This window comes from Heterocephalus glaber, unplaced genomic scaffold (assembly GCF_053883595.1).
Source record: "Heterocephalus glaber isolate CG9 unplaced genomic scaffold, H.glaber_assembly_v1.0 deba00001442, whole genome shotgun sequence".
In the NCBI taxonomy this organism is placed as follows: Eukaryota; Metazoa; Chordata; class Mammalia; order Rodentia; family Bathyergidae; genus Heterocephalus; species Heterocephalus glaber.
The window spans coordinates 20731655-20755265 of NW_028258296.1; the positions used below are offsets into that span (position 1 = coordinate 20731655).

Sequence of the window (23611 nt, forward strand, 5' to 3'; positions counted from 1 at the left end):
ATCCCATAAATGTCATTGCCCTTATTTATTGTCTTTTTTCCTTGAACCAGGGCTGCACTGGGTAGAATCTATTGTCTCTCAAGCAGATTTATTATAGATCAGATGCATTCCATTTCACAAGAGGAATGTGCTTCTTACAAAATGTACAAAGCTTAGAAACTAACAAAGCTCACATTGTGAAAAAACCAGCTAAATAGTAGTTATAATTTGTAAAGTTTTCTGATGTTTTTTAATTAAACTTAACATCATATAAGTTAGTTAACCTTCAGATGCTGAAATCAATCCTCAGTGAACACAATTCTCTTTATGCCGTCAAAGCTAAATGCTTTAGTATTATGCAAACATATAACCAAAATACATATATATATTTTTTGTACCAGGGATCGAACTCGGGACCTTGTGCTTGTGAGGCAGGCGCCGGAACCACTGAGCTAAATCCCCGGCCCACCAAAATATTTTCTATTGACATTATATCATTGGCGAGATTTTCTTGTTTTTTTTCAGTTTCTCCTAGAAAGTATCTCAGGAACTTCAAAAAGTAGATTAACCCCTTCAGGTCTTCAGGGAACAATTTAACATAAGACCTCATTAGTGATCAATACCACTTAGTGTCTATGCAATGAACTAGAAAATATCTTTATAAAGATCCAGAGAGAAACCAAGAGATAGCTCTAAGAACAAGGAGAACGTGGATAAATTTAACAGTTAAAGGATTATGCAAAAAACTAGGATTAAAAGTTTTTAAAAATTAAAAAATATTTGTCTTACCAAAGGAAATGCATAAAAATGAAAAGAGCAATGGCCAGTGGTGGAAAACAATTGATGTGTTGCTGGTAGAATATGAAAAATATGTGGGATCCTGTAGTTTGAATATTTAAAATTGATTCACTCCCTACAACTATCGAGATCATTGCCTGTTCTTAAGGCAGATCTATGCCTACAGAATATAGCTTTATCAATACAGGCTATTATTCTACACACCCAAATATGACTCCAAACATGGAAGCCTGGAGCACTTGGAGCTGTATTACAGGAGTCTGTTTTGCTTGGGTCATCAGGCCTAGTGCACCTGTGGCTTACTCCACTACTCTCATTACTGTTCTTATGTATCTTGGGCAATTGTCTTGAGCTGGACTTGAAGCAGCCCCAGCCCAGCCTTTTGTCCTACATGACTCATTTCTAGTATATGCCAACACTTGCACATTCTTTGTCCACAAATTCTGGCAGTACAACTATGCCCAACACAGACAGTAGTGCCATCTCAGCTTCCTATTAAAGCAGTTGGTCACCCAGCTTTTCATCTTCTATGTCTTCCAGACATTTGTCCTTGGTGTTTCCAAACTGCAAGCAATTTATATTAACTCTATACTATTTAAAGCCCATGCTCTCTGGACATGAAGTGGAAAAATAACATTCAACCCCACACATCCAATCTAGAAAAATTAGGAAGTAAAGTCAGTAAAATAAAACCATTAAAATCTTTGAAATCTAAATATCCATGCATAGATATCACTCACTGTTAATAATCTGTCACATAAATTTCCAGAATTCCTATTATGTTTATAATATTTTTTGCTCATATTACTATAAAATTATACACACATACTTCATACTTAAATAAAAACATAGCATTTTAGAAAGCAATCAAAAATCTGTCATACTGTATTTAATTGAGGTTAATTTGGATTTTCTGAAAAGCTATCTTTTGAAAAGTCATTTGTTGTAATTCCAAATAGAATAAGTAAATCTCCTTATACTGAATTTTAGAATGAGACTTAATCCAAAGCAGAGATTCAGACTTTTATGGTGGTAACAGAATTTGTGAATGACTTTATAAAACATTTAAAGAAATACTTCAGAAGCAATTAGGATATGTGTTAAAATTTGAGAATGCAATGTAGAAATCCCTTCTCTAAATATACATGGATTAGCAAGAAGAAAGAACAAAACAGAAAAATTTAGCTGCCATGAAAGAAGTTGTTCTGAGACTTTAGTGGAGGTTTTTTTCTTTCACAATACGAAATTTGAAAATTTTTGCACCAAATGGTGGGAAAGGAACCATCTGATTGCAAAATAGTTAATTATTAAATGTTGGACAGAGAGAGGTCAACTGTTTTTTGTGGATACACAGAGCAGACCCAGAATGCACCTGGTCAACCTGAGCCCCTCATTATCTTGAAGACACCTGATAGTGCATAATACCCGACGAGGCTGCCAACTCCTTGTCCACACTGACTACATGCCATGTAATCTATTTTATAACTAAGGAGGATTTAAAATTCATGAAGCTTGTTGAAAGCTCAACTGTCACATTCTACTCATTCCAAAGTGTATGGGAAAAAGAGCAGAACAGACATTTCAACTGAAGCCATTATTGTGCTTGAAAACCATATTCCATTAAATTGCTAATAAAGCTACTCTAAGACTTGATCACATCAACCATACAGTTGCATTCCTTTCCTTTATACCAACTTGCCCAATTTCATTCTATGCAGTACTACTTTTTCTATGCCCTTTATCCCAAGGCTGCCCAGAATTCAAAGCACTTATTCAGTAAGTTTGTAATCCAGTTTAGTATGTTATTAACAGAATTCTTTAGCAAAGATCATGGAAAAAGAAAATCAAACTTATTCTGGGGTCAGTGACCAATTTTAAGGGAAACACATTCTAAGCCAGTTTAAAAGAAAAGGTCAGGATCCATGAGGTATTAAGGAAAAAAATAAAAGAAAAAACATTCATTTCCACAATTTTCCAGCATTCCTTAAAAATAAAAACAAATCCAAGTATGGAATGGTACGGTCCTGGTCCTGTATTAATGGTGATAGACAATACTGCTATTCATAGGAAGTTTGAAAGCAAAGGGGTTATTTTACTCAACACCAGGGAAGTTTTGGCTTCCCTTATTAATTCTGGGGTTCAAATCAAACCTTATGAGTCTTCAGATAGTCTCTCAGGGCAAATAATAATAGACAATGGATTAAATGCTTTGATTTGGCTTTTTAATTAGCATAACTGTCTATTATAAATGGAATATTAAGTCACTGATGTCATTAGGGTGTTAAGTATTGAAAATATATGAAGTTGAATGGATACTCTATGAAGCTAGGCATTTTAAAAAGAACGAACATGTCCTTTACACTGTCTTCCTGGGAACTAGTTTATTCCCCATTCAAAAAATAATTGAAAATCTATGATGGAAAAAAGAACTAAAGTTGAGGGAGCAAATGTCTCAACTTTAAAATGTGATCATCAAGCAGGAAGCAATAATTTCTCTGTAGTTTTTCAACTCTATATCCACGTTAGAGTCTTAGCAGAAAGGGTGTATCTTCCTAAACAAAGGGTACAAAATAACTTTCTCTATCCCAACAATTTTCCAACAGATAAGAGTAGGAGGAGCTTTCTTTCCATAGAGCAAGCAGCTTGGGAAAAATCTGCCAGTGTCACCGAAATGTTTTTTTCACCAGCAAAATCAAGCTGAATGAAAGTAAAATTCACTTCCTTAACTACTTTATGAATAGGAACATATTTGTGTCATTCTAGATGGACCAAGATCAGGATCCAGTTCCAAGAGGGGCTGGAGTAGTCTGTCCTGCAGCATCTCTCTGAAACATCTTAGGGAGAGTGCATGAAAACCAATTATAAATCATCCATAAAGCCAGAGTAGAGAGGAGGCAAATGTTAAAGCAACAATAATATGATTCAACAAAAATAAAAATGAGAAATACCCCCAATATAAAAACAATCCAATTTCACAACCCATCAGAAACAGAAAAACACACCATTACGCTAACAAATATTTACAGATTACCTAATATACATCAAAGCTACGTGTAGATATGTGTGGTAAATTTCTGGATTGGAGAATTAAATGAAAAGAAACTCACAGAATCATAAAATGGGAAAAACAGAAAAGACCTTAGTGGTTATAAAGATCAGAAGGCCAAGTCTCAACTAGGTTTAATAACAGTCTGGTAGTTATAGGAGCACAGCAGGATTAGAATCTATGTCCTTTTATTTATTGTATAACAAGGTTCCTGATGAACTAGAAATATTTTTGAGATGAAAAGCTAATGTTGACTACTAGTAAAAAGTTGTTTGTACTCAAAACATTTCAGAATTTTATATATATATTTAAATTGTCTTCTACAGTCCAAATTGAGGCACAAACTGTCAGATTTCCTTTCAAGTGTTTATACAGGCTGACATTGCCCCTTTTTCTGTCACCAAATGAAGAACCATATGCTGTCTGACCAAAACCAAAGGCCATAGAATAGACGTGGCTCGGCATAGGAAGACAACAGTGAGGACGACAGTCCTCCATAACATTATCCAGGCAGGGGTGGTTTTAGAGGTTTACATACAGTGCAGGCTAAATGGTCTGGGTGTTTTTCAACTGTTACAGATAAGAAAAATTTAACAACAGAAGCAATTCACGATATTGGCCAGATTTTCCCTACAAGTTTCTTTCAGGAAGGAAAACATATTCCACCCCCCCACCCCACCCCCGTCTCTATCTCTCTGATACGCATGCAACATGCCTCCTCTCACAGTAGGCTTTTGAGAAATCTATTTGAGAATTGAAGATTTGGCTTCCTGAGTAAGTTGAAAACTTTTCTTCCTCTTCATTAATATTTGAATCTTGTCTACTTGAATTAGAAAATATACAGCTGACACACAAAAACTGACAGGTTTTGTATTTCATCTCTAATTTCTGATAGCTGAACACATTGAAAATATAAATAAAGTGAGTGAAATTTTCAGCATATGAAATTCATACAAATATACAGTAATAAAGTATTTTGATTTTATAGGTGATTTATTGAATTCCATTCCACTATTTCAATCATATTTTGCATACTGGCACTTACAAAGGATGTAAATGGAACATAATTTTGTTCAATACATATGAGAGGGTGTAAAATTTTGAAAAACAGAAAAGCATAAAAGAAGTTAATGAGGACGAACGAAATCTGTATAAGAGCAAAGCAATAGAGCAGGTGTAAACTATTAGCAGGGGGTCATTTTGTATTTTCTCATAGTTTCTTCCCAGATATGCCAAATGCAAATCTTAGCTTGTTTATGTGCCTATCATGTCTTGAATAATACAAATTCCTAGCAATTTAATGGAAATTGGATTGCACTCTGCTGCCAAAGACAGAAAGAGTAACAGTAAGTTGGTACTCTGTCTATGGAGACTGGGATTCTTTTTAACAAGTGGAAATCCTGGCAAATGAAATAGCCTATTCTTGCAAATGAAGTAAGCGTTCAGAAAGCTGTTTGTGACATCATTAACCCAGGCATAGCAGAGGGTGGAGGAGGCAACCTACATTTATCTGAAACCCTGCAGAGAATTTATAGGGACAGGTGAAGAGTTGAAGTTCTTCCTTTTCTTTCTTTTGACACAGGGTATTGCTGTGTAGTTCAGGCTGGCCTTGAACTCACTATGTTACCTACTGACACTGGTCTTGAACTCACAGCAATCCCCCTGCCTCAGTATCCCAAGTGCTGGAATTACAGGTGTGTGTCATCATACCCAACTTGAAATTCTAAACTTAAAAAAGAAAAACTCTCCAGAGCAAATTTCAAAAAAATTTTTACTTTTGCTACTTCTAAATTTCCTAATGTGCTTTAAAATGCAAAAAAATATGTATTAGAGTAGGCAAGAGATGGTTTAAAAGTGTACTGAACTTAATTGTTTGCTGTATTATCTGCAAATAAATTATTTCCATTTCTGACTTACCTGTAACAAATATTAGGGAACCATATAATGGTTAAGAGCTGAAAGGGTTCTTGAAATTATCCAATTCCTTGTTTCACAGATAAACACACTGATGGCCCTGCTCAAAGTCACCAGTGAGTTAGTTACATTTCAGAGCTGTCTTTTACAGCCCTGAGCAGTGAACATGCTCTTTCCCTTATATCCGCAGCAGTATTCTCCCACCAGTACCCGAGATAGCTGCACTCAGTAATGGCATTCTTCTGGACTCTCCTCCTGGTTGACTTTAGTTACTTTCAAGCTTCACAACAAAGTCATGAATTATGCACTATTCTCACCACAATTCTACAGAAGAGGAAACTGAAGAGTGCTTGTGTCACCAGTCTTGGAAACTTAGCATCATCTTTAACTCTTCTCTAATTCCTCCCCCTTCTCCATGTTTCTACCAGTGGAAGGGCTCTTGGATTCACATCCACTGCAATTTCCTAGCTGCCTGAAAAATGGCAAAGCCTCCTAGCGATCTCCTCCAATTGGCTCTTCCTTCTCTAATTCATCATGCACACAATGGCCAAAGTAATTTTCCTAAAACAACAGAAACCTCAACAGTTTAAAAACCTAAGCTTACCTAACATTTACATTGAAATTTTCTTTTAAGTATATTAAGTTTATTTTCCTGCAACTTACTCTTTAAAATTTTATACAACTGTGTGAAATTATTACTTTCTTTATTTAACAAATGAGGAACCAGTCCCTATGGCCTTACATAATGTGTAGTAGGTAATTTAAAAACTCACGAATTCTGTTATGTGAAAATGTGGTATCATTTTCTTATACCTGGAAATGTTTCTAGAAGCAGAAAATAATCCAAGTAAATGTAGTCAACAATTTCTCAATCATTTTATTTTATTTTATTTTTTTAGCACTGGGGATCAAACTCGGGACCTTCTGCTTGCGAGGCAGGCGGCAGAACCACTAAGCTAAATCCCCGGCCCTCTCAATCATTTTAGATTTCATTTCAAATCCTTCTCCTTCCTCTCCACCACTTTCTCGTGAAGTGACACTGACACTGAGCATTTACACAGTATCTTGTGCTGACTGTTATCTTCCAGACTGTACAACGGCTCGCTACAGACTCAGATTCTTGGTCACTGGCACTGTTGCACTTATTTATTTATTTATTTATTTATTTATTTATTTATTTATTTATACATACCGGGGATCAAACTCAGGACCTCGTGCTTGCAAGGCAGGCGTGGAGCCATTGAGCTACATCCCGGGCCGGCACTGCCAAATCTAAAACAGCGGTACCCCACTGACCACTGGCTACATGAACCATGCTGCTTTCTCTAGCCACATATTCTGGTCCTGACAGGTCCCTTTGCATTAACGTTTTCTCTGTCTCTGTCTCCTTCTGTCTCAGTCTCCCTCTCTGTCTGTCTTTGTTTCTCTGTCTCTGTCTCTCTCTCATTCTGTCTATACTCATTGGTGGGGGGCAGTAGAGAAAGGGTGGTGCCGGAATGAACACTGAAGCCACAGGAGGACATGATTCAACCCAGAGTTCAGCACAGGAGGTCAGCTGTTCCACTCCGCTGAAGGGATTCCATGAGGTGTGAATTCTCCCCAGGCATCACCAAATGAAGTCCTTGGTTTACATGATGGCGGCAGTGTCATCGCTAGGAGGAGCCTACAGTTTCAGTTCTCTCCTTTCTCTTGGTTTCTTCAGCTACCTCAGGAGCAGGCAAGAGTCCCTTCCATTTGGGAGTGGCTCCATTACTTAACGTGAGCCTCAACTTCAGTAAAGCTGAGATAACAAGAATATATGCTTGGTAAGGATTAAAGGTAATACAGTTACAACATCTAGAACAGCAACCAGCACAAACTCTCTTATTTATAATTCTGAAAAATCAAAGTCCTCCAAAGCAAGAGTATTATTTTTTTTTAAAAAATCTGGTACTAGGGCCGGGGATTTGGCTCAGTGGCACTGCACCTCCCTCGCAGGCACAAGGTACTGAGTTCAATCCCAGTACCAAAAAAAAAAAAAAAAAAAAAAAAAAAAAATCTGGTACTAAAACCTGACCTGATGTGAAAAATTTTATAGATTTTATCTCATTCAGAATGGATATCTTTGGTTTTGCTGTACAAATGTGTTTGATTAAACTGTGCTATGTTATAAAATATAAACACCCCATTTCTTTTCAAAATCTGAAAAATATCTGACCCCATCCGTGTTAGAGGAAGAATTATAGATTTGAAAGGGATTTTTTTTCTGGACACAGAACTGTAGGTTTCTTTTCAGCACTTTAAAGATTGGTGTTACATTCTTTTGGTGGCTGCATGGTTTCTAATGAGAATTCTGTGGCCATTCTTTTCTCCTCTATACGCAATGATTTTTTCCCACTGAGCCGTTTTAAACTTTTGTCATTCATTTTCAGTTATTGCTTATGATATATTTTGGTTTGGCTTTATCATTCCAATATTTGGGACTGAGTATTTAAGTCTGTAGGTATATATTTTTCAACTTTGAAAAATTCTCAGACATCATTCATTCAGATTTATGTGTGTGTGTGATCTCCCTAACCCCAACTGGTTTGTTTGGATTTTTTGGCAGTCTTTCTTACTCTGTGTCTTATTTTAGAAAGTTTCTATTGTGATGTCTTCAAGTTCATTGATCTTTTCTTCTATAGTGTTTAAACTTTTCTTAATTCCATCCAGTGTGTTTTCTATTGGAGATATGCTTTTAATTTCTACAAATGTCATTTGGGTCTTTTCTACTTTTTTTTTTTTTGGTAGTGGGGATCAAACTCAGGACCTTGTGCTTTTGAGGCAGGCAGCGGCACCAGTGAGCTAAGTCCCCAGCCCTCATTTGAGTCTGTTCTATAATCTTCCACATCTTGCACAGCCACACTGAGTTTTTCTATATACCCTTAAGCATACGCATGAGATTTTATGACAGCTATTTTCTTTCTTTTTTCTGGTACCAGGAATCAGACTCAGGACTTTGCACTTGCAAGGCAGGTGCAGTGCCACTGAGCTACATCCTGGCCCTATGACAATTATTTTAAGGCTATCTTGAAATATTTACTACTTCCATGATTTTTATCATTTACATGTCTCTTTCTATTAAGTTGATTTTTCTCCTGAATATGGGTCATATTTTTCTGATTCTTTGCATAATTGTTAATTTTAAATTAGATACCGGATGTTGTAAACATCATTCAGTGGTAGATTGTATTGTATTTCTTTAAAGAGTGTTAGCTTTGATTTTGGTATGTAGTTAAATTTCAAATCAACTTGATCCTTTTGAGGATTACTTTAAGCCTGTTTTACAGAGAATCAAGGGCAGTCTTTATTTGGTATAAAGATGCTCCTATAAAGTAATCTACTTTATCACTGCTAAGGGATGGGGCTTCTGAATGCCCAAAGCTCTGTGTCATAGAAGGTCTTTCCATTCTGGCTTGTGGGACTACAAGTTATTCTCATTTTTCCAAGAATTCTGGGAATTGTTTGGCCTATTTTATGGTGGTTCTTCCTCCAGCCCTGGGTAGATTCTCTTATGCATACACAGATAAATACCTCCCAAAGCATTAAGTAATGTTTCTGCAGGTCTCTGGAATATTCTCTTTGTGGAGTTCCGCATCTCTAAAACTCAAACCCAAAATTTTACCATTGTGGTTTCTTCGAACTCTAATTTTTGTCCCCTTAACACAGCAAGACTACTGATCTCCCTTCCATTCTCCCTCCCTCTGCTGTGGCCTGGAAATTGCCCCTAGACAATTAGCTACAGAAACTGTAGATCTTGCTTCATTTGTTTCCCTTTTCTCAGGGATCACAGTCCTACACTTCCCCGTGTACACTGTCCAGGAACTGTTGTTTCACGTAGTTGGTCCAGTTTTCTAATTGTTTACAGCAAAAGGGAAATTCCTGTAGCTGTTAATCTTTCATGGATAGAAGTGAATTCTCAAGCCCATGTACTTACTGTTACTTTGCTTCCCTGACAACCTCTATGACAACATTATGCAATTTCTCATAACTCAAGTGACTATTTTTCCTCATTAAAACAATGAAGACCAACAGTTTCCCCTCAACAAATAAATGGGTAGTCTAGCAATTTCTTCTATAGGAAGAAATGCAGTGATTCTTGGTGATGTTGGCATGAGATGAAAGTAAAATTCTCGGATTTATTTAAAAGTTACTTTAAATGCTATGCTCTGATAAAACTGTTAACAGAACTTGGAAGCTAATTAAGGACACCATTTGTAATGGCATGACAGTCTGTCTCTGAACTCCATTTGGGAGATGGACCTATAGCAGAGTGATTAATAAGCAAATTTAATCATTATACTTAAATTAACAGACCTAGAAGCATAATTAATAATCACTGCTGATTCTTTCCCTCTTCTTTTCTGCCTTATCTTTTAAAGCCCCTGGATAATAGAGCCTCAGCCTGCTAGGGTACCTTTGCTAAAGGACTTCAAGGTACTGGCATAGAGCAAAGCAGCTGGGAACACAGAACTACAGCTTCAGCCAGGGAGCTTTTCTGCTTTAAGCAAAATCAAATTCAGAATGGCTTGGGGGAAAACATCCTAGTTAGCCCTGGTAACGAAAACCAGAATCCTCTTCAAAGAAAATAAAGGATTAGTAAAATAAGCACTAAGTGATAGCTTAATGACCATGTTCTCTAATAACTTGCTTTTAGCAGAACTATCTTACCCTAAAAATATTTTTAATGATCTTATTAAGTTAGAAAACATGCAGGCCTCTTCTTCAAATAATACTGCTGCTAGGAAACCTGCATGTTTGGACCACAGGGCCTTATTCAAGGGACCCCTCTTAGGTGGTGGTAGTTTATTCTGTAGTCAAGTTAGCCTGGCAGAGGTGGTCCAGAGAAGCAGAGGGCTCACTGGAATCAGCCAGAGCTTCTCTCGAGTATAGGGTCTAACGCTATGTTACTAGCTCTGTAACCTTGAGTTATTACTTAATTCTTCCAACTTTCAGCTCCTTATCTATAAAGTGGAGATCATAACAGTGACTATTTTGTAGGGTTGCTGTGAGGATTAAATGAAATAATGAAGACAAAAGAAATAATACATGTAAAAGCTTTAGTATGAAGCCTGACACATAGTAGGCTCTCAATTTAACCTATTATTGCTGCTATTGGTGGTGTGGGTTTTTCCACAGGGCTGGGAATAGCATCCAGGGCTGCATACATGCCAGGCAGGTACTCTACAACTGAGCTACACTCCCTGCCATATTATTGTTAAGAAAAAAAAGACTTCTTGAATTCTAGTCTTGTAAATGCAAGTTATATAGACAGCGAATGTCATAAACTATGAGATTAGAGAAATAATCCAAATAACTTAGTGTAATTGTAAAAAATGATTTGAACCCGTGTTCATTGTTTTTCCTGAGAAATGAGACTAGAAGCATGGGCAGAAACAACACATTTAATTTGTCTCAACTTTTCCCTCCCAGTGTAATTTCTAAATGTGTTAACCAGAATCATTTTACACGAAAATATCACTATAAGAAGCCGTAGGTGTTTCTGGAGGTAGCACTCAGGAAAATCCTAGTGACTATTAACACTTTAGGACAACCAATAGTTCTCTGAAAACTGGCAAAATGAAGAAAGAAGGTGTCACCTTTCCTGTGCTTCTGTTGAAGCTATTTTTACCGACTTTCAATACAAAATGTTTTGTCTTCTGGCTGACAGGTGGCCTGCTGAGAATCCCAATGGCCCAGAATTTCCTAAGAGGAATTCGATTTGATAATCCCTGTAAGGCCTGAAGCAAATGATTAAATTCATATGATTTGGAATTGAACAGCTTAGTCCAAATCCTTGTTATGACAGCTGACAGTTGATTGGGTAAGTTACTTATACTCAGAGTTTCAGTTTCTTCATCTGTGAAATTGATATTAATGGTTGTTTTTGCCTCATGGCTGTTGTGCTGAGTAAAACAATGTATACAAAGCACTTAGTATAGTGCTCTATTCAGTAAATGTTCATTAATTGCTATCTACTTGCCGTCTATTAAATTTTACTGTCACATAATATATGGGGCCAGCCACAGTGTCTCACCAAGTGGGAGATGCTAATAAGATTTTTTGGAATGAATAAATGGGTCAAGGATGAATGAATGATACAACATGAGGATGATTAAGATGAAGTCTGTAACCTCGGGGAACTCATGCTCTAGCTGAAGTTGGAATTCATTTTTCAAAAGGAAATGAAAGTAGGGAGAGATAGAGTGGGAATTTCAGGCAGTGGAATCACAATTAAAGAAGTACCAAACATTTCTGTTACAGTTATACTAATATAATTCAGTGATGATGGCAAAAAGAATGTGTGATCAAACTTGACATCCCTAGAAAACTTCTTCTAACAAAAAAGAAGCATCTTTATTATTTATCATAGAAAGAGAAAGTCTTCTCAATTTTATATCTGAAGTCAAAGGAAGGAAAGGAACATGCAGTCACAAATTCTTCTGTGTTAGGTCAAGCTCAGTCCTGCTCCAGTGTCCTTGTTCTATTTGCTGGTGGTCAGCGATGCCACTCATGACTCCCCTTCCTCTACTCCACCTTATGCCTAATTAGAAAGAGACACTGACAAATGGCAGTCAGATGTTAGCTGCATTCACAGTTTCCTGGTAAAGGCCAAAGTGGAGAACTGGCCAGGTTTCCTACCTCCTGGTTTAGAATGTAACAGCCTGATCAACATGTAGGGAGAATCTGATTTAAAAACCCAACTTCAGTATCATCTCCTTTACCCACCTGTGCCCAGACTTTCCACAAGCCAACAGAGAACAGAGAGCAATGGCTGCTCTGCTGAGCAAAGAGAAAAATGCTAGAAACTGCTGCCTGATGTGAAGCTACCTGCTAATTCATTCTAAAGTATGATAACCAACAACGCTAGCCATTTCCTGAGGATAAAAGGACCAGAATAGCTCACTGTCATGGTCTCCTTCTCTAAGGAAATATGAAGAATAGAGATAAAAGGTCTCTATCTCCTGCACTCCAGGTGCAATTATTTTTTTTTTTAGGAGAGAAGGGAAGATGCAAAAGCAATAAAAGATTGTGAGCATATTCTGGCTTCTCTTCTTTTCAGCTTGTTTCTTACTGATCCTATACAGCTTCTGGATGAAACAGACACTTGTTCTGCTATAGATACCAGAAAGCCAAACATTCTTTATATAATGATTTATCTCTGTAGTATAAGAAGAAATAGATTTGGTCTTTGCCTCCAGTTTCTGGCACAGAGTTCCTAAAACCCTTGGAATTTCCTGAGCATTAAGAGTGTCTTTTGTTTCATAACAAGCTCTTTTCCACTGCACCTGAGGGTGGCAGGGTGGGGTCCCTAGACAGCCTTATGATGGGGCTGGTCACCAGGAAGACTAAGCAATTGTAGGGTTGGAATTTTCAGCTTCAACCATTGACCTCCAGGAATGAGGGAAGAACAGAGGTTAAACTCCATAAAAACTCTTGAGAGACAAGATTTGATGAACTTCAGGGTTGACGCAGTGAGAATGGTTCACCCAGAGAGGGCATGGAAGTTCCATGACGACCCTCACACCTTGTCCTATGAATCTTTTGCATCCAACTCTTCCTAAGTCCTGTCCTCTATATTTAACTGATAAATGTAAAATATAGTTTTTCTGAAATCTGTAAGCTATTCTAGCAAATTATTAAATACAAGCAGTAAGTTGTAGAAACCTTCTAATTTATAGCTGACCACTCGGCAGTTCAAAAATCCCAGACTTACAAACTGGGGGCAATCTTGTGGGATCCAGCCTTTAACTTATAGGATCTGATGCTAACTCCAGGTAGATCATGTCAGATTGAACTAAATTGCAGGATGCACCTGATGTTGGAGAACTGGCCATTTGGAGAAAAATCCCACCCATCTGATGTTAGAAGTGTTCTTTGTGAGTGTTTTCCCAGAATCTCTAACTAGGAATGAACTGAGAAGACAAATTTACTAGCTGATAATGACCAAAAATGGCGGGGGGGCAGGGCTGCAATTTAAATATCCTAAAAATCAAAGCTGTTTTATTGTTTGTTGGTCATATAACTAACAATATGGGGGTAATTAAATCAGTTTAGTTGCCTGTGTTAATAATTCTCAGGTAGTTCACCTTGAAGACAACACAAACCAACATTTCCCAAGTTCAATGGATTTTTTACTGATATTAATCACTTTTTTTTTTGAGATTGTCTCTATGTCAGCTCTGTTAAACAGAAGATCTACTCTTTTTTTTTTTGGCCTATGTGTCCAAGTGGACTCAAAGGTTTTTGGGTGTGTGTGTGTTTTGTTGTTATTCATTTGTTGCTTATTTTTCCTTTGGAGAATCATGACCTTGTTTTGCTGCATCTTAGCCACTTGATCAGTAACAAAATCTTGAAAAGAAAATCAATGACACTATTTATCAAAAACAATCAGGGTGGATCATCTGAAGAACACAGTCTACTCTCCTCTCAGAGATACAACATGTACGCCTGGATGAAGAGAGTTCAGCTGCTGTAATACTGAATTCAGTGAACTGCACCAACTGTAAAAATGTGGTAAATGATACTGTTTACCTCACCACACACTGCCCACACAGGGTTCCTAAGAGAAAATGCTTCACTGAACCTATAGTAAACATATCTTCCCTTCTCCTTGGTTAACTGATTAGCCTGTATTTTTCAGTCCTCATAGACTAAACCACCTGTCAGGTTTACATCTATTTTGGCAGTGAGAAAGCTTACAGCACAATCTGTGACAGTGTCATACTTTACAACGGTGTGTAGTACCTGTATACCATTAACTGTGTTCCTGGCTCTAGCTGATGGTAATTATTCTTACTTTATTCTTCCACCTATCTTTTCATTGCATATCTCCTTATGACCACCCTTATATCCCTTCCACAGCATGATGGTACATAAATGAAAAACAAAGGCAAGGCAAGCAGAGATTTGATCCACACTCATGGTGTGATTACCTTCTTCAAAGGCATGGTAGGTGGATGCCTGGGGTTTCTACAGCTTTAGCTATACAATGCCAGAACACTGGCTAAAAAGTGAACACTTCTGAGTAGGGTAGACTAGCACTTGGCAATAAATTTTAGTTCTGCATACAAACAGCATTTAAGTACTGAAAAGTAGCTATGATAATATGCTATGTTGACAAAGTCTAACAATAAAATTATAGAAATCTTTCCCTTTCCCCCAAGAGCCTAGAGCTCCAAAGAAAAGGAAACCTACTATGAAAACTAGAAAATCATGAGAAATAAATCTTTCATTATTGAGATTTTCCTTTTTTAACCTAGATTTACTGTATTCATTTTCTGGGAGACTGACTAAATAAATCAGATAAAGACAGTTTAAATGGCATATACAGAATACTATGGTTATATAATTTCTTTTCAGATTTTTTAAATTTCAAAACAGAGAACCACAATAACATTAATAGTAGAAAATCCATACGGAAATATTTACAACCTGGTCACTGAGAAATGGGGACAATTCTACCCTGCATCACTGCCAAGTGACTGAGGAAGCAGAAGAGATGCAGTTGGAGGAAAGTCACCTTTTCAAACAAAGCCTTGCTCCCTAGCTACGTGTTTATCCAAAGGCTTAGTGACCAGCGGGAATGGTGAAAACCAGAGACTGAGATACTATTAACTGCAAGAGCTTGGCCAAAGGGTCTGAAATGTGTATGCACCAAGGAGGGCAAAGGAGATCAAGTAACCTATGAGAAGGAAGAGGGGGTAGGTATAAGAGCATCGGGGGATGAGGAGATGACTGTGCAGATGCCATGGCCTGGGGTGGGGAGTCACCGGCTATCACCCCGACTATCTGAACTGCTCCAATTGGAAGCAAGTCTTCATTTGCTTCTTATTCCCCTAAAAGTTTAATGCCTCCTCCTCCTCCTCTAACCAGTGTTCCCCAGGGACATGTGGCTGTCCTCACACTTCCCTGTCCACGGGAGCGAGGCTGAGCCCTCCACCCTAAACCGCAGTATGGAAGGAAGTGTTTCTCCTGTTCTCCGGCGGGGAAGGACAGCTGTTGAGTCTGAACTGAAAACTTTGGGTGCAAATGCCACCCAGCAGAGCCAATGTTGCTTCTATTCACAGGGATGAGTTCGAATACATTCTACCCAGAAGGAGGCTGTAGGAACAAAGGAAGAAAGTGGCTGCTAAACCACTTCCACCCGAACAAAGTGACAGCGCACAAACATTCCTATTCTCTCAAGTGTGGGTGACACTGCACATTTACTCAGACTGTTTCAAACGTGTCTATGGGAAGGGTTCAGTTCCATGAGGGTACCTGACAGGTGTCACAGTAACATGGTACAAGCATAACTTGACATGGTAACAGACATGGACCAGCATGCTGTGACCCTTCACTGACAAAATACTTAAAGTGCATAGCGATGGTTCAGGAAAAATCCTCTCCTAGAGCTGAGGTTACAAATTTCAAATTACCCATGAAGATTCTCCTCTGAATTCCTTTAAAGCTACAAGTCAAAATAAAAATTAACACATAAAATATCTTAACAAAGTGAAGTATCAAACCTCTACTGAGAACCAGTGGGGTTCTCACCGTAGGGCCGCTCCCAGGGCTGTGGGCGTGGGGGCTACTTAACATGTGAGTCTACTACAGGGGAAGGACTTGTTTGGTCCAGGGAGGGTGGGGATGGGGAGGGCTTTCTACAAATAACCTTCCATTCCCTGGGCTATGTCCAAAATCAAAGCCCATTAACCGCCTTTAATTACAATGCCCATCTTAGACACAATCCCAGATTTCAAGTAATACTATTTGTAAACTGTAATCTTAAAGTAAACTTCCAAAAGAAACCAGTATTTTTTCTATATAGGCACATGACTTTCCTGAAATGAAACTTAGAGTCTGCATGTGAGACCAGAAATTGTCGAGAGGCCATGTGCTCACCTCGGGAAGCACATCACAACCTCTCTAATGACAAATGACATTTCTCCCTGAGTCTTCCCTTCTCTCCCCTAACCTCTCTGGTATCAAACCTTCTTGACCTATAACCTCTATTTAAATACCACCCTGCCACCTCCACTCCCTAACATTCTCACTAGTTGGTAAAATTGCACTTTAAAAAAATAAATATTTATATAATAAAACCTGGAATGAAGGTAGGTTCACCTTGTCTCTCCTAAACAGAAGAGCAGCTCCAAGAAATGAAGAAGTCAAGAAGCCACTGGCCACTGGCTGACCCAGCTGGGCTCACTGAAGGGTATGACAGGACTGGGGTAGCAGCACTCAGAAGCAGTCCTGGGTTTGTCCTGGTGAGGTCTCTCCCAGCCTAGCCTAGCCCTGGGAGAGGTTGCTGTCCACTGTCCTGGAGGAGGGACGTGGAGGAGGTCTGCTTAGATGCTGGAGCCAGGCTCCTTTGCAGGCTGCAGGCTGTTCAGCTCCATGGTGGGGCTCTTCCCAGATTTGGGGGCTTCCTGAGTGCACCTTTCGAAGGCCCGCCTGATATCCTCAAAAGTCCTGCCTCGGGTCTCAGGGACTTTGAAGAAGGTGAATAGCAAGAAGATAATGAGAAAAACAGCAAAGATAATAAAAACATAGGCTCCTGAGGAGGCTGCAGCCAAGGGGAAGAGCAGCGCAACCAAAAAGTTGGAGGTCCAGTTAGAACAACCAGCCATGGCAGCTGGGCGGGGTCCCTGGCTGAACGGTTCTGCTACAGTAAACCAGGGGATGGGGCCAGGTCCAATCTCAAAGAAGGCCATGTAGATCAAGATAGCCACAATGCAGATGTAGCTCATGAAACTGTACGTGTTCTTCAGTAACAGAGAGATCATCATGAAGATGGAACAAAAAGCCATCCCTCCGGGGCCGATCATGTGCAGACTCCTCCTTCCCACCCTCTCCACCAGAAACACAGAAAACACAGTGAGGATAGTGTTAACCACACCCGCTCCAATGGTGGCATAGATTGGCTCCTGGACACCTGCATCCTTGAAGATTTCTGTTGAGTAATAGAATACGGCATTGATCCCAGAGGGCTGCTGGGAGAGCTGCAGCATGATGGAGATGATGATGGCTCTCGGTAGCCTGGTGATCTAAACAGCTCCAGCACAGTGACTTTCTTTTCCTGGCTCATCCTAACACTCTCATCTTTCATCTCCTGGATGTTCTGGGACACATCCAGGGTGCCCCACAGCCACTGGAGGATCTTTGTAGCATTCTCCTCTTCTTTTCTGTTAAAGAGCAAGAATCTAGGACTTTCAGGACAAAATGGAAGGGCTACACTTTGTAGGATGGCTGGAATGATGGTAAAACCCAATAGCACCGGCCAGTGCTTTTCAGTCCCCAAGATGAATTTCAAGCCAAAGATCTGAGCCACCAGAATCCCGACAATGATGGCCAGCTGGTGGAGGGTGCTGAAGGCACCCTGCAGAGTGGTGGGAGACACTTCTCCAGTGTACATGGGCACAAAACCTGTGCAGAGTCCACAAAAGATGCCAATGATCAAGCGGCCCAGGATCAGCATCTCCACAGACTCAGCCATCTTGCAGAAAGCCATAAGGAAGCCGCCAGCGATGGCCAAGAGGTTGACCATGAGCATTGAATTGCACCTCCCAAAGCGGCTGACACAGAGTCCAGTGGAAAAGGAACCAAGCATTCCGCCCACGGAGAAGATGGCCACAGACAAGGACCAGAGGGTTGTAAGAAGCCCCTCACTGGGAGGCTCAGCTAACTTCTCCGACAAAATGTAGTTGAGAAAGTCTCTTATGATCATCTCAGGAGCACTGATGACTCCAGTGTTGTAGCCAAACTGGAAAGAGCCAGTTGCAGCAACAGTGATGGCGAAGACCAGAGACGGTGTCACCTTGCATGTCCCCATAGTCCTAATTCTTTTCAAGTCTTGGGAAGATCTAGGGGTGGGGTTTGAGAGCCACCTCTTCCAGTCAACAAAACCTGCAAAATGTCCTTTTCAGGCAGGCAGCAAGTTTTCTTCAGGTCTTCCGGACAGCTCAGTACTCTTGCAGCATCACGGGGTGGGAAACACAGGCTTTTATAATCTTCACAAAGGGTGGAGCCTGCAAACTTCACCCGCAGCCCCACCCTACACCTGCCCCAAACTGTAACCTCTGCAATTTGCTGATCTCTGTTTTCCTAACTTCAGAATCCTCACAGCCTCCTCCCCTTTTCAGGCGACCTTGCACCCCCACCAACCACATCCTACCGCTCTCTCCACCCCTTGGGGACTTTTCTGTTTTAAGTGCATCCATATCTTTCCCTCTTGTGAAAGCAGCGACCACCTCTTAGTTTCAGACAAAAAGCTACCAGAAAACCCTGGAGGAAGGGTAGATACATTACTTCTTGCTTATATGGTATTCTTAAGGAAAATGAACTGCAACGAAGCCGAAATACAATTTTACCTTGAATTCTAGGAGAGGCAGCTTTTTAGTGGTTTTAAAATACTTGTTTAATTGTAGAATCAGATATTCAATTACATGTAAATTTGAGAAGCATTATCACTATCTTACTTAAAAGCAAACATTTTCATAATCTGTTTTGCACCTAGTTCTTTTTAAGTTTGTCCTGAAAGCGTAGCCTTTAAAAAAGAAAACCTATTTTTCTCTTCAGCCAGGGAAAAAATTTTTCCCCAGTCAAGTCTTTCACACAACATTTTAAAAAGACCAACATACAACAATTTCCTATACTCTTTTAGTCTGAGGTTAATTTGATTTTTTTCCAAATCCTTTAATATCAGTTACAAATAGAAATGCTTTGTGAATTTTCTGGTAATTTACAACTGGCCTAAAGTTTCATTTCCAGAAAATACAATTCATAATAAAAATCTTCTCAGAAGTCCCATTTTTGCTCCAAAAATATTAGTTTAACCTTGCAGATCTATGCTCTCTTGAGAAAGCTGCGTACGCACCCATGGAGACGCGTCTGTTCCCCGTGATAAGAAGGGATCTGTATGTGCTGGCCATGCACTGAGAACTTCCCTTCAGGCCTGCTAGTGTTTGATCTGGTGAGCAATGAAAGAAAGTTTGAGGGAATTTTGCCCTTGGACATTTAAACTGCTAAGTTTACCAAACAGAGTTACAGAAAAAAGCAAAATGAAATACAATAGTTACATCCAAGAAAAATCTGAGAAGAACCATTCAAAACGTGCAAGACACACTGTACCTCACATGTACTTGAAGGCTCATTTCTGTAAGCGCTGCCTAAACATCCCTAAGCTCTACTCTTCAGGAATCTTATTTCCAGGCACAGTGTCTTGGAGCATTTGCAGTTTTTCAACTGGAATTCTTAGCACTTTACTTTAAAAGAGCCTGAAGTCAGAAACTGAAATGCTGATCTATTTTTCAACCCCCAAGTTGCTCCTTAGTCATCATAACATTAGACATTTCTGAACAAAGGATTCTTAAGGCTGGCTGTAGTTCAGGCAAGTTCTAGACTTATTAAAGGGAAAATAAGTTATTCTCTAAGGAAAAAATTATATCTAGCCTCAGTTGGAAAAAGATCTTTTTTCCCCTCATGCTGAATTATGTATTAAATCAGTTCAAATTTTATTTTGGACCTGTATTCTGTAATTTTAAATAGCTATTAAAATAAATGGATGTTCCAGTCTATTTTATGTCTAGTTGTTTACCAGAAAAATAATTCCATGGGTAGAATGTGTAAAGTATAGTTTCCCCTGTGCAATAACTTACAAATGGATACATATTGTACTCTTGGCAAATTTGCTTGTTACATTTCAACAGTGTAGTTGTTGACAATAAAATACATTAGTCAATACAAAACATTTCTATATCTTAAATCATAACTATTATCCTCCTGCTATTTCTAATAGGTTAAGAAATCTTTCTATAACTAGTTTTTAACAAATTAGAATGTTTTAAGTCCAAGCCCCCTCCCCCAAGTTTATGGAATTTTCCTTTTAGAACTACATATTGTAATAAATAAGGCTAATCCAGAAAATGCAGATCCACATTACAGTTCACAAGTACTAAGCATTTAGTGATCTCCATTTCTTAGAGGATAAGACCAGTTCCTAATGAGCCATTATAAATGGAACTTCTGCTGTAGGACTGCAGCTGACACACTGCATGATTGAGTTCAAAAGGGTACTGCTGAATTTCATCTATCCTTACCATTGCCATCAAACTGCCATCCAAAACAGCTTTAGGGAAGCAGTTCTTCTGCAATCTTTTCAACAGATTCCCTGTTTCAACATCCACCTGTGTTACTGCAGAACAGTCTGACCCGGATTGAGCTATGGAGCAAATAATAACACTAACTGCTACTCCAGACAGAAAAAAATAGGAGTTAATTTTCCAGACTCTTGTGGGAATACAGAGCATGTCTGCTGAAACTGAATCCAAGAGTTCAATGATATTGTAGACTCAAGTATTTCTTTATATTCTATGTAATGGCTTTTCCGTTCTTGGTGTTTTATAACACATTTCTGAGCCATGATTTAGAAAGTGAGGAAAATTCTGTGTTTTTTTTCCCTCTCCTTTTTCTCAAATTGACTTATACAAGTTATAATTGCAAAGTGAAACTAACGGAAAACCACAGGGGTTGTTCCATACGGGGGTCTCTTTGAACACCGTCACTGTAACTGAAGTCAGTTTATGCTGATTTTCTTTATTTGGGAGAACATCATTTCTTTAACCACTAAACCCAAACTTCTTTCCTTTGGGTTTTGTTTTGCTTCACTTTTGCCAGAGAATGACTAACATTATAATCTGCTCTAGGGGAGCCTGACAATATAATTGCTAGCAATAAAACCCATTAGTTAATACAAAATATCTATACTGTATCTTACATCACAACTATATTCCCACTTCTGCTCCTTTTATTAGATTAAGAAATCTTACTATAACCTCTTTTTGACAAGTTCCTAGAATATTTTTAAAATATGCCTGCATGCATGCCTGTGCATACATACAGTTTATGGAATTTTCTTTTAAGAATTACATATTGTAACTCAACAACAAAAAAACAACAACCCCACCCAAATCTAGAAAATGCAGATCAGCGTTACAATTCACATGTACTACATTCTGTCATCTTCAACTCTCTCTTGTTAAGGACAAACGTATTTCTTTTGCTGGTACCACTGTTAAGTTCTTGAGGCCTTCTTTTTTATGCAGAGGGTATCAGATATTCTATCAGTTCTGCATAGCTGCCACTCCATATCATTCTTAGAGCAAACATGTTAGCAATTCTCTTGTTAGCAGTTTAATTAGATAGTCCAAATGGGTATGAATCCATTTAGCCAACCATCTAATATAATAAAGATTATCTAAAAGAAATAGGGTTTAAATTGTATCTAAGTTTACAGAAGGAAACAGCCAAAAAGCTGAGGAAGAGTTCTTGTTTTTCTTGATACTAAGAAACTTACTGTAAAACTATGGTACTTAGTCCTGAAAAGGCCGTGCATCATCCGGGTGTTAGTACAGAGATGGAATTGTCTTTAAACAAACACAGGGGTCAGGAAGCTTGCACGTATAAATGAGGTCATTCCTTATTTTCTGGTTTCAGGTCTTAAAAAAGTAATGTTCTGGGTCAACAGTAGCAGGGCTTGTACCAAGGGACGGTTCATTTCCGGTGGCACAATTGACATAATGTGCCTTGCAGCAGTACATGTTAAATTAGAGATGGCACACTGGAACGAAGTCTTGGGAGAAGTTAAGGTCCTCTGTGAGAAAGAGGGTACCTTAGATAGAGAGGGAAGGCAAGAACCCTGGAGTCCCAATGTTTTGCTTCTCTGCAAAAAGGAAGGCCAAAGTGCGAGGTTCCTCCATGTCTTCTTATCCCAAGGCCTTGCCCTCAAGAGAGGAATGTTGCCACCCACTTGCCTGAATACATCTCCACTGAAATTAAAAATAAAATAAAACACTTATGTTGTCAATTTAAAACAGTGTTTGGGCCGGGGATTTAGCTCAGTGGTTCCGCCGCCTGACTCGCAAGTGCAAGGTCCTGAGTTCCATCCCCGCTACCAAAAAAAGAAAAAACAACAACAGTATTTGGTTATGAGCATTTAAGAGCATTAGCTTCCAACAATTTAAGAGAAGCTGAGAACTGGCACTGATCCGAGAGATTCTAGGTGTCAAAGCTATTATGTTTCCTCATTTGAATCCTTTACAGTAATGACCTGGTGTGATACACATTATGTTTACTATGGATGGGAAAGTTGGGGGCCAAACTGGGTGAGTAACTTGCTCCGGGTCACATCATGAAGAACTTGGAGAGACCTGGTCTGTCTGACTCCAAAGTCCATGTTTCATCTCAAAAGTTCCTTTAAAAATATTTGATGTAGTCATCATGAGACATTTATGAAATATGATTTTATCTTGGGGAACTAAGAAAAGAAAGAGAAAAGATTACCTCATCATTAGATCTAAATCCAATAAGATTAAAATATCTTGTTTTTTTGGTTTTTTTTTTTTGGTACTGGGGATCGAACTGGGGTCCTTGTGCTTGCGCAGCAGGTGTCGAAATCACTGAGCTAAATCCCTGGCCCCTAAAATATCTTGTTTTTAAGATTATTATATTCAATCTCTTTAAATTCACAGTTCCAATTATCCCTTTTCTCTTACTAAGCCTCCATGATAAATTATGTGAACCTCAATTACGTGAAATCATTACCAAGTTAAAAACAGAAATAAAATAACTATCAAATATTTTAAAACTTGAAATATTCAGAAAGGGTATATATATATTATATATATATAATATGTATAAACATAATGAACTTCATTTTAAAATTATTTTTTTAAGTTGACAAAAAAATTGTATGTTTGTAGCATATAACATTGTTTTGAAATATATATACATCATGGAATGGCTAACTCAAGCTAATTGACATGTATATTACCTCCCATACTTTTCATATATTTGTGATGGAAATGTCTAAAA

At 38.6% G+C, this 23611-nt stretch overlaps 1 protein-coding gene and 1 pseudogene across 4 annotated transcripts in view; both read right to left on the minus strand.

The window, feature by feature from the left end:
* The window catches only part of Ddah1 (dimethylarginine dimethylaminohydrolase 1), a 274592-nt gene that overhangs the window by 59303 nt on the left and 191678 nt on the right, over positions 1 to 23611 (minus strand). The window lies entirely within an intron of this gene.
* LOC147827626 (solute carrier family 2, facilitated glucose transporter member 3 pseudogene) overlaps positions 1 to 23611 on the minus strand; it is a 78937-nt pseudogene that overhangs the window by 15212 nt on the left and 40114 nt on the right. The window contains exon 1 of the transcript XR_015451957.1: positions 1 to 23611. This exon is cut by the window's left edge and continues 15212 nt beyond it; it is cut by the window's right edge and continues 40114 nt beyond it. The product of XR_015451957.1 is annotated as a solute carrier family 2, facilitated glucose transporter member 3 pseudogene (transcript).